The following is a 12,016-nucleotide window of genomic DNA, read 5'->3' on the forward strand; positions in this document are numbered from 1 at the left end:
CTGTTCAGACTATCAGCATTGGCATTTCCTGCCCTCTCAGCATTTATGGAATATTTGAAAGTGTCTAGCAGTCAAAGTTTCTGTCAAACTTCCTCTCTGCTCCTAGTCTCGTGTCCTAGACAGTTCAAGTGCCTTTTACTTAGAGGAATCCTTTTGTCACTTTTTAAAGCCCAGTTTATGTTCAAAGCACTTTTCAAATATTGCAAAGGAACAGACATTGTGTTGCATTTTTTTATCAAACACAAAGTATTCTAAGCATAGACACACCTAAATGTGTGTCCTAGTGTGCTATTACACATTAGGAAACCTTCTCTTTTCCCATGAACTACGAAGCTGCAACTCCTTGTTGCTACCAAGCCAGGGAGTGCATCAGTACTACTCAATCCAGGGTTCATAATGGACCCAAATTTCATACTAACACTTAGACCGTGTGACTGGGCTAAGAGTGAGGCTAATGGAAAGAGTGAAAAATATTTCCCATTAAAATGCAAAGCAACTCTACAGAAGTTGCTATTTCTTACTAACTAAGGTAAACTCTGATGTCTGTGCTGCACTGTGGAGTACAGCATGAGATCAAGAAAGCAAATGAAATCCTACTAACTCCACCACCTAGGAACATACACATCTGAAAATACAGTTTGGGCTATAGGGTTCTACAGGCTGAAACAGGTCACATTCAGACAAGTTTGTCAGAGGCTGTAGCAAGTGTGCACCAAGTTGCTCTTCAGAAAATTAACCTTTACCTGGTAAGCTGGTCACCAACCAGAGACAAAACTATGGGACTTACAAATCATGCTTTGTTCATTTGGAGGAGAGCATCTCAAAGAAAGTTGCTTCTGCTTTGTCTAACGCAAAAAGATGAAATTGTGCTGGCTACATATTTCAGAGTACATAAGACACTCAAATTCAAGTAATCCCAGTATCCTCTGAACTCTTGGAAACTGTTAGACATAGGATGGTCACTTACATCAGAGCCGAGAGCTCTCCTTGCCACCAGGACAAACGAAGCATGGCTCATCCACAGCACCAAATTCCTTTATCTCAAAGGCACCATGAAGTCCCAGTGAAGCTGATGTGAGCCACAGGCTCACGTCTTTGGGGTAACGTGCTTCTCAAGTGTTCGCAGAAGAGAACATTAAAAGTTTCATTTTCTGTTGTCATCTTTTTTATCGAATGAATGTGCAGCGGCTGTTAGTAGTGCAGGACCATGGCATGCTGTGGCAAACCTTCCCAGCAAGTCTTGTGAAATGTGTTTCTGCTGATGCAAATGTGCTATTTGCTAGAGCTCCCCATCACTATCTGATGAACTCCCATCCTATGCCTGAATGTGAAAAACACAACCTGCAGCCCTGAATGTGTGGATCACTGTGTTCTCAGGAAGTATGCAACTAATATAACTAATATAACTATTTGTGCTCTGTGTCACTGAGGGTAAAACAGAGGGGTGAAAAAAAACCCCACCATTGCACAGCAAACACCAGTACTCACACAGGAAAGCCAAGGACTGCATTTTGCTCAACTAGCACTCAGCTGTAGCTCCCTGAGACATGCATAAAGAGATTCCATTAATATCACTGTCGCTTTCCAGGATTGAAGAGCAGAAGGGTTCATCACTACACCTGTTACAGCGGTTCTTTTAATTATACTTTTGTATTCATTAGCTCAGTTAGCTACTGAAACATCTCCAAGAAAGTTATCGAGTTAGGTTTAGTGGAAAGTTGTATCTCAAATGAGAGATACAAGATACTATATCTACATTTTCCGTTAGATTATTTCAATATGTCAGCCATCTATCCCTCTGCCATGAGGAACAACAGATGTCCCCTAAAAAATTTCACTGTGCAATCCTAAATTTGGTATAGGACTGTAAAAGCATCCTCTAGAAAAAAAAACATTTCATCAGTGTACCTCTCACTCTACATTACAGACCTTGCCTGAATAACACTGTAAGAAATAAAGTGAATAAACCATCTGAAAGCAGGAAGGAATAGCACCTATGAACTACAGAGGAGGATCTCAAGAGCTCATGTACACCTTCACTGCTGAGCCAGCAGCAGTGGGCAGGAGAGCCTCCCCGAGGCATCTCTTTGAGCAAGGAACAGCAGTGGGAAGGATCAGGAAGGGGTGCATGTCTCTCTCTCCTTTCCCCAGTTCCCCTTTTCTTCATGAACTCCCTGGTGGCCCTTTTAGCACCATGACCCTGACTGCCTTCACAGATACCTCAGCCTAGCAGATCTACACAGACTACAAAAGCCACAATGGGTACAACTGGGTCTTCCTCAGCTGCTCCCCACTTCCCAAATGGAATTTCCACTTAGGTTTCTTATAAGGATACAGACAAATTAGCAGGAACTAACCTTTTCCTCTTTTAGGTTTGAAAAGAAATATTTTTATGGTGTGTTTGTTTTGCAGAGAATATGTTTGATAGGTCTTTTCTTTTCCGCTTAAGAAGAATTAAAAGTTCAGCTTTCAAGATAAATCTTCTTGTACATACATGTTCGTTTTTTTAGTTTTTTACACAGATATGCACACAGAGGAATTTAACTTTACAGGCATATAATTGTATGTGTGCTGACAGACATATCTTTGTATGTACATACATCCGTGTGTATTCTCTTTTACACATGTAAAAGAGAATAAATGGAATAAATGGCTCCTGTTGGCTGGAAAATACATTGCCATTTCTAACTTCAAGGGGAGTATTAAAGAGAAGAAATGAATTACAAAAAGTTTTAGACATGAGAAATATTTTTGCCTTGTCTCCTTAACAACAAGAGCTAAATCATGCATTGTATAAATCAGTCTTTTCCATGGCACACAGAAAAGAGCTTATTAGCAATGGTTACACCATGTAGGAACATACAGACTCGTTAATGTGTAACTACAGAAGAAACAATATCAGACTTCTGTACTCTGTTTTGCAAGGAGCAAAAAAATATCACTTAGCACCACAATAAGCCCATGGTAAGATACCAATTTTACTAGGATTTACTAACAATGTGATGGTAAGATTAGACAAATGTGTTGCTACAACAGCGGTAATGCCTCATTACCATTATTCCTTCCTCGTTTTTTACATGCGTTGGACTCCAAAGCCACTGAAGTGTTTTGCTAGCACAATTATCATTTCTCATTTTTATTTCTCCTTGCCATTATGTGGACAAATGGGCAGGAAGCTCTACCCCTCCCCAGAAAAGCCAAGTTCCCATTTGACTTCTAGATAAGTTGTTGTAGCTCCACACCTGCAGCAGACAAAGTCCCAGCTGCCACACTTGCCCTTAGGGCTTCTCCACACTTCCCTAACACCCACCTCCCCTCCAATGCCCAGCAAACCATGGGAGGTGCCAATCACAAAAAGTGATTTGGATTTGGGGAGGAAAAAGCAGGAACCTGTACTCAGAAAGGGAGGTGCCATATCAACGCTGAAGGGACGTTTCATCTCTTTGTTCATGGCTTCAGCCTGGGGAAACCAGGTGGGTTGCTCTGCTCGGGAGAGACAGAGACATTCACAGCCTGAATTGTGAATACAGCCAGCTGGGAGTCGGGGTAGGGATGGATTAATTTGACGTAGATGTTTCCTTCCCTTTGCAAATCTGGGCACAAAAACTGAGCAGTGGGTCTCAGTCCACCCCACAATAAGGCGTATCTATTTTTCACAGTGAATTCTGTATGCGCCTGTGTTGTTTTCCTCTGAAAATAAATTCTCATATGGAAAGGCTGGAAAGATGTGTTTGAAACCCAGATGCGTTGCAAGGGGTGCAGAAATGGCAGTGTTCCCCAGCTGGCAGTCGCCATTTCAGAGCTAATGTAACCATCCTGCTTCAACACCAACCACTGCCACCACTTCCGAGCATTGCAACACATATTCACAGCAGAAAAAATACAGGCTAAATAACTCAGTTCATATAATGCTGAGGTGCACAGCACTGTGGATGAGAAGGGACTGCTCTCCCTCCAAAAAACCCTGAGCCATCATTAAAAATCAGAACACAAAGCTCTTAGCTTAGACAAAAAAAAAAACAAAACACAAAAACCACCAAAGATTTGGGAAGTTCAAATCCATACTGGGGATGTTGACTGATCACAGCTTCTTACAAATACAGGACGCTTTTAAGTGATGAAATAGAGACAATGAATATTTCCTCTTCTATTAATTGCAACACAAGCTGAAAGCATCGTCAACTTTAGTTAAAACCCACCTTACCATTGCATTAAACATTTCTGTTACGTTACTTAATCATCAAGGAGAGCAAAATCATGTGCAGATTCTTTCTGTTATATGAAGGAAGGGTCAGGGAGCAGGCCAGTTCTTATGTTGTTCCATAAAATAAACTAGAAGTTACTGAAAACCCTGGTAAGACCCACTTCCTCAGAAGCAACATTTCCAGGGTAAAAAAAACCTGGCTTATGTGAAAGTTCTCCTTACTCTTCAGTCTCTTCTCTTCTCTTCTCTTTTTTTTTTTTTTTTTTCCTCTCTTTAAACTCTGATATGTGGCTTGGAAGAGTGGAAGTCAATTCATTCTGTCACATTTCTCCACTTTCGCTACATTTATTACAGTTCTCAAATGAGATAATTTTGAACTGTCTTTGAGGGAGAAGTGGTGGAAATGGAAGGTGAAAATCAAAGAGCAAAACATGTACCTTTACTATTCTTTTTGAACCAGCCCTGTTTTGGTTGGAAATTGAAGTAATTCTGTGTTCTCTATGAATTTATTAGTTCAATGCAAAACTTCAATTGGATTCTTAATCTCTTTTTTAGGTATGGATTTTGGCATGTGAGGATTGATATCTTATTTACATCAAAGGAGCAGGAGTTACTTCCAAAAATTACATTTAGTGCCTGTGGTGTTACTGTGGCTAATGGCTGAATGATACATTAGATGCCTTCTTGGGATCTCTTCTTATGCCTATAACTTAGACACCTAAAGGCCTCTGGGAAACATGTCCTTAAACTGCAGTGGATACAAGAACTAGGCACTATTATGAACATAAAAATGTGCAAAGAAACAACAAAAGAGAAGCACATACCAAATGGGTTACTTTACTAAGAATTACATTCCCTGCACGTGCACCTTTACAACAAGGAATTCACTTACTGGGGAGGGAGAGAGCAGCAGCAGGTGTCTCACCTTGCAGGCTGCAGGTCTAACCTGCTCTTGGGCTGCTGCTCTGCTGGTTCCCAGTTCAGGGAGGCAGCTAGATGAGGCAGGACAGAGTTTCCAACAAGCTGTCTCTGGAGGCCAAAATCCTGAGGTACTGGCTGCTCCACCATGACAAGTTAGCAGTTTGTTATGGTCACACTTCTTCACCATAAATGACATGCTGAGACTCAGCCTGCACTGGCCGCTCTAGCATACCTACCTACTGCACATGCAGCAAAGATTTTTCCAGAGAAACTGTCTTTTGAGGCTTCATGAAACCTCACATAGTGGGCTCAATGAGAGGTTTGGGGACAAATCTCTGTCCTGCTGCAATGAGTGGTGTTTGGTCCTGGCTTTGGGACCACAGCTCCAAAAAGGAGCTCCCTCCATCCCCCACTCTTTACCATAAAGAACTTGTCCTACAGTGGGGAAACCTGTGGTGGCACAGCCACGCTGCAAACCCTTCCTTGCAAATCTCCAGTGTGGGGATGCAGCCACAGTGGCACTGTGTTTGCAAATTTTGCTGTGGTACAGAGCCTGGGGAGCTTGCACCTGAGGGAAGAGCATCGCTGCAGGTCTTCTGCAGCCAGAAACTGTCCCCTCCCAGGGACCCACCATAGCGGGAATTGAAATCGCAGAAATGTGAGGGGCTGAAGAAAATCAAAACAGCAGCTTCTTCTGAAATGGTGCCTCTGTAGAGGCAGGTGGTCTGTATGCCATGCCTTAGTCCAGCAGTCAAGATTTTCACTCAGGGTGCACTCCTGAAGAGCACTTGGGTTGAACGAGAAATTGATCAAGGGAAAAAGCAAACCTAAAAGAAAGAGCAAGCAATAAATAATACAGAATAGAGAGATGGCTGGTGTTGGGAGGTCCATCCAACCTTCCGATGCAGAGCCATTCCCTTAAAATAACCTGAGGTTTAGCAAGCTGCAGTTACAGAGGTTCTCCCCAGCTTAAAATATGCTCTCCTTCTAGCCAGAGCCCTCTGAGTTGTGCTGCAGCCACGGCTGAGATCCTGCTAGATAATTTTAACTCCCCAGCTAGAATGGGGCTTATCTCTGAGGCACATCTCCTCTGCTCAGATAAAGACAACTTCCTCTAACTGCAGATTAGATCAGCAGGCTCAGTATCTGTACCTAAAAGCCACACAGCTAAACACACTGTGTCTCTCCAGTTCAGACAACATTCACTGCTTTCTCAGTGCTGAAGAAACAGACCTTGCACAGCTCCCAGGCTTTCCCTAGCTTTAGCACTGATATTCATTCCCCTTTGAAAACACAGCAGTACCAAGCAGGTGTTCATTAAATTGGCCACAGCTCCACAGGCTATACAGCTTTGGAGAAATAAGGGGAAAAAAAGCATAGCTTCACTACCCACTGCATTGCTGTGTTGCCACACAGTGGCAACAGAAATCATACTTCTGCCAAACGGGCCAGGAGTGGAAAAACTCCTCACAAAACTGAATAGAAATCACTGGGAAAGTGCAATTCTCTTTTAGGATCAGTTCTGTTCTCAAGGATTTGATTTTATCACACGCTCCAGTTCTATCAGAGGGACAAATTTTTATGTGCCTGCTTAGGTGGTAGCTGTGCCCTGGCTTTTCACGGCTGAGTAAACTGCGCTAACATAGCGCAGCCTTCACTGGTGCTGCAGCAACTCCCCTTTCCAGGCTGGTTCATCCTCCCTTCGAAAAACTACTTGCCAGCTTGTTTCAAAAATCTTCACCCTCCATTACTTGTAGCAAGCATTTTTAAGTTTGATAAAGGAATTTTCCTTCAGTAAGAGGGCTGTTTTCCGCTGGCCTTGTGAAAATACATGCACATTTTGCTAAGTCCTAAGTCAGTAAAGCTTGTCACTTGCAGTGTGCCTAATTCCTCGGCTTCACAACGGCCCCGTGTACCTGGGTCTTCTGCACCTCACTCTAGTACACTGTTTAACACTATGCACATGCAAAACATAGTATTGAAGGCTGTTATATAACAGATATCTCATACGGTGTGTATAAGGGGATTAACAAAATTTGTCACATTCCTTCTCTCAGTAAAGCACCCCTGTCCTCCTCTATACAGATTCCAAGAAGAGTCTTGCACACAAAATGAAAATAATCCTGACAAAAATATCTCCTGCATTCCCCTTAAAAACAGGTATGTCATACTGGAAGGGTTTCAGAACACACAATATCCATCCATACTGGGGAGTAGTTCTTTGGGTCTAGAAATACAGGCTTTCAACCAAACAAGAGGGGAGATTCCCAACTTCCCTATTTTTAAAAGTTCCTAAAATATTTTAGTTACAAGTTTTTCAATTCCTTCAGAAGCCTCTTCAGTTGGACTTTCAAGCCCTGTTTCATTGTGGAGGGTTAAATACAATTCCTTAAGCTCCCCAAACCATCTTGAAACAGATTTTCTCTCTGCTCTGAGATCCAGTAGGGCTACATCGGGTGACACAGCAATTACCAGCAATTATTTACAAAGGCTCATCAGCTCCTAGACACTTTCATAACTTTGAGCAACAGAGATGTCTATCTGAAGCCTGAGCAAGTAAAACACATTACACAGCCTGTCCCCAAAGGTTACTTTAGCTCTCTGAATGATTACCTATTCACATGTGCACACATGCCACGTGTTCATTTTGTTACTCATACACAATACACTGCCTCCATGGCTACTGAACTCCTACAGAAGGAGCGCACAGAAGTGTTAAGCTCTGGCAGTCTTTTCCCCCAGCCCCTTTCCCTACCCTACAAAAGCACCAGTGCAGCTGGACCTGTCTCAAGCAACAGGATTGATTTTGCAAGCTAGGGTGGGGCACTTCCCCTTTTTAGCTTTTCTCCCTTCTCCTCTTTGCCTGAAGCCTTTCCACACTTCTGACTCTGCCTCCACCCAGCTACGTGTGAGTTGCAGCAGACTGATGTAATGGTTGGCCTGGTGGCCCCTCAGCAACGCCGGTGTCCGTGCTCTCAAATCGTTGAGTTCCTTTTAAGGAGACAAAGCGCCGAAGCAGCTCACAGTGAGGACACTTGCATTGTGCCAGTAACTATCTAGTCCTGCTGGTTACCACCTCTGAATGCTCATGGCTTGGAGGAAAGACACCGGGCTACAAAGGCAATGCCAGGTTCCCAGTAATGCAGTCACCGAGGCTTCTGCTTCAGGAACAGGGTTGTGGGAGGAAGGTAACATCACTCAACATTTCCCAGTGCAGGAGAGAAATGTCAAAAAGCTCTTCCCTTTTAATATCTCTTGCCATACTATTGTCCTTTATTTTAGACAAATAGAGAGTTTCTAACTTTGTATAAACCTCACCTGTCTTCTAATGATGTCTAGGATCACCTTGATCTGTTATTTTGGGCATCTTCTGTCAGTTGTTCAACAGTTTCAACCAAATTTTGTGAGATGAGTTCTCACTACCTCTTCCTCTAAGAAATAACAATATCTGTATGCATTACATATTACAGCTTATCTGTGACTATGGTGGTGATCACTTTCTTTCAGTGAGAAATCCTTGATTTCTGTGTTGGAAGTCTAAATGGTCATCTTCAGCATCAGACAGCTACCCATGCAGAAATGGTGAACCCACAGCCTCTTTCTGAGGCCAGTAACACTGTGAGATGGCTTTAGGTTCTTTTTTTTCTTTTTTTTTTTTTTTTAACCTATTGATGGCCAGCTACGGTAGGGGCAGTTACAGATAAAGGAAGGTACTGCTCGTCTTTCTAAGCAAATGCTACCGCTGGAGCAAATGGCTTTTTCTGCATGAAGTAGGGTCCAATCTACAGCTCACTGAATCATTAGCTTCCCACACATGGCTTGAATTAGGATACAGTCCCAGGGCAGAAACAGACCTAAATTGCAATCGTCTACCACATACAGGATGTTCAATACTGATTATCCACAAAAGATGCGTGCAACATTTAACCTGAAACTTGAACGGTGACAGTAAGAATCAGCAGAAGATATTTCAAATCAGCTCCTATGTTATAGGTTAGCATGGGAAACATGGTTGCCTGTCCAAAACAGGATGCAAAACTCTAATTCTTAATAAAATGTAATTTCAGTGGCACGTGTATTTCTAAATAACTTAAATCAAAATTTCCAAAGGCTGTTTAACAGAGATGGCAAAACAGAGTCTAGTGCCTTAAAGAGTTGTAAGAACCTAGCTCTCTACTTGTCTGAAAACATTTATTGTGTTTTCTAGGAAAGCTAAACATAGAGCAGGTGGATGAGAAGAGTAAAAAATTAAATAATAAAAGTTATAGGTGCTAGATCAGCCTGAGGAAATTTGGGGTAGAGGAAAGGACAAGGAAGAAGATATGGTGGATAAAGCAGCAGAAATGAAGTTTGGAGGAGGAAGCTGCTCAACACATAGTGGCATTCTGGGAGTTACAACATTTAAAACATCGCAAGCTCATCAAGGAAATGAAGAGACATAGCAGTGACCAGAACATGTATTTTAATATGTTTCTGTTTTGCTGTGCTGCTTGGTGTTATTATTAGAAACTTTATTTCCACAAATGAGCTTTTCACACCTGCTTATCATTTTTGCATCAGTCGGAAACAACGTATGTCTTGGATACCTCTGCCTGTGGACACAAGTCAAAACATTTTATAAACCTCTGGATACCTCCCTTCTGAAATTTGCACCCTCTCTCGTAATTTTAAGTGAGACACTCAGAAGCTGAAGGCACCAAATAAAATCTGGCAAGTGAACTGAGTTCTTGAACTTCTGAAGTCTGCTACACCTTCACTGTTAGAGCAGGAGCGATGATTCAAATGATTCACTCTATCAGGTCTATAGCACCATGTTCAAGTCTCAGTTTACGGTTGGAAGAGGCAAGAAAGGAGATATTTGAAAACATGCAGAGGAGCTAGAGCTCTTTTCTAAAAATAGCTTATTTCCCCTAATCTTTGACCTTTAAAATGCTAAATTGATGAAAAATGTAATTAAACTTTTGACTCCAGGGTTAAAGGTTTCATGAAGTTTTACTTCAAATCTGAGTAAGCAGGTGGTCATTTGAACACAGTCTGATTAAATTAACAGCAGATTTCTCACCTAATTTTAGTAAGATGACATAAATATTTACATTTTTCTTTGAACAAACCCGCAATTTCCATTGTTACCTCTATAATACTACATGTACAAAAAAGTCCTCCAGAACCTAGAGGTCCTCTTCCATAAACGTCTGACTTGAATTACCCTTCCTCAGTGCATGCTATATGGACAACTGATCTCTCAGGGCATTACAGATTAAGTGGAATGCACTGTAAATCATATATTGAAATACAGCAAAGTGCACAGGGGGTCCCCTTTGGAAGAAGGAAGCAGATGGGACATTAGGAAAGTTATATAGAGAAAAAACGTTGCCTGGCTGTATAGGTTCATGTGTATCACCTGTCTGTTATCACAGATCACAGTCCATCTCCCAGCTATGAGATATGTATAGTATCAGTGGACCTTTACAATAGTCTCCCACTTGTCTATCATTCTTCAAGCTACTCTCTAAGGTCATCCTTTTCTACCTAAGTTTGGTGATAAAGAGAGATGAGAAACAGATTTCAGGGCTCAGATGTGACAGCATTGCACTGAACACCAAGGCTGTCTACACTGCCATGCCAGCTCCTCCATCAAAAGACGGTCCCCTTCATCTCTAATACATCTATGGGATCATATAGGCCAAACGCTGCTCCCAAGTAACTAGTTTATCCCAAACAGATTTTCTTTTGATGATGATCCAGAATGTGCATAGCAATCATATGGCTTCTAATATGTTTGGTGCATGTGTTCAGACCCTCTTTGTAAAAAAAAGAGTCATTTTTTTCAGTATACTGTTTTCAAAAAGTTATTTTAGGGCTAGGAAAAGGAGCAGTAGGAGAGGTGAGAGAGTATGCAGCTTTACAGAAAAGACAAAGATTGCAAGCTCTGGAGTTGATACCTACAGCTAAGATCATCCATAAAACAAGTACCGTGAATTGTCTTTGTTTCTGTTAACTATGATAAATGCCTCACTACAAGACATGACCCTTCAGAACCAAAGAGCTAGGGGTAGAAAAGGGGCTGTAGAAAAAATGTTAAAGTCAGAACATGGAAAATCTAGTTTATTACTGAGTGCACAAAGTGAAACTAATGAGAACAACAGATGGAGCTTAACATATTTAGGACAAAGATAACATTTTCTCCTACTTTTATTACAGTAACTTCTAATATGTGTTAATATTGATATATAATTGAACTGTTGGCAGAATCATTACATCATCAGCAAATATAAATTCCATCTTTGCTGCTTCTGTATGATATTTGCAAGGTGCAGTAAATTCAATGCAATCAAAAATCCTTTTTGTTCGAATTTGAACAAGGGAATTTGAAAAAAAAATATTATTTTTTAAATCAGGGCTTAAATATTTTGGAAAGTTTAGTTACTGTGGGAGAAAGAGGGCTCAACTCACTTCACTGAGTTGACAGAGAAGCAGTAAAGGCAAGATTTTGTCCAAAGAGCTTTGGACTGAGAAACAAAGCACTACATAGGGGATCAGATTATTAAAAAGCATTTAAAAAAATAATTTGTTCATAAGGTATGTCAATATACATGTAGGAACTGAACTTTATGCTCACATTTTTGGTAAGAGGTGATCAAGTGGTAAATAAAGTGAAGGTGCATGAGATGCTGCATTATCAACTAGCTAGTGCTGGAGTTTGGGAGTACGGCCTATTCCTATTGCTGACACCATCCTGCTGTGTTACCTTGACTTAGTTATTTTCCTTCTGTGCCTTCCTTTCCACCCACCATCCTTTATTGGACTTCCTTAGACAATAAATATTTAAAGGCACTTGCAATCTTTCTGTAAATAGTCTTCCACCCTGACCCTTGTTCTTGCAATAAGAAT

At 41.4% G+C, this 12,016-nt stretch overlaps 1 protein-coding gene across 13 annotated transcripts in view; it reads right to left on the bottom strand.

Moving 5' to 3' along the window:
- IKZF1 (IKAROS family zinc finger 1) overlaps positions 1-12,016 on the bottom strand; it is a 69,719-nt gene that overhangs the window by 37,189 nt on the left and 20,514 nt on the right. The gene's annotated exons all lie outside the window — the stretch shown is intronic.

Source organism: Patagioenas fasciata, chromosome 2, assembly GCF_037038585.1.
Source record: "Patagioenas fasciata isolate bPatFas1 chromosome 2, bPatFas1.hap1, whole genome shotgun sequence".
NCBI classification, from domain to species: Eukaryota; Metazoa; Chordata; class Aves; order Columbiformes; family Columbidae; genus Patagioenas; species Patagioenas fasciata.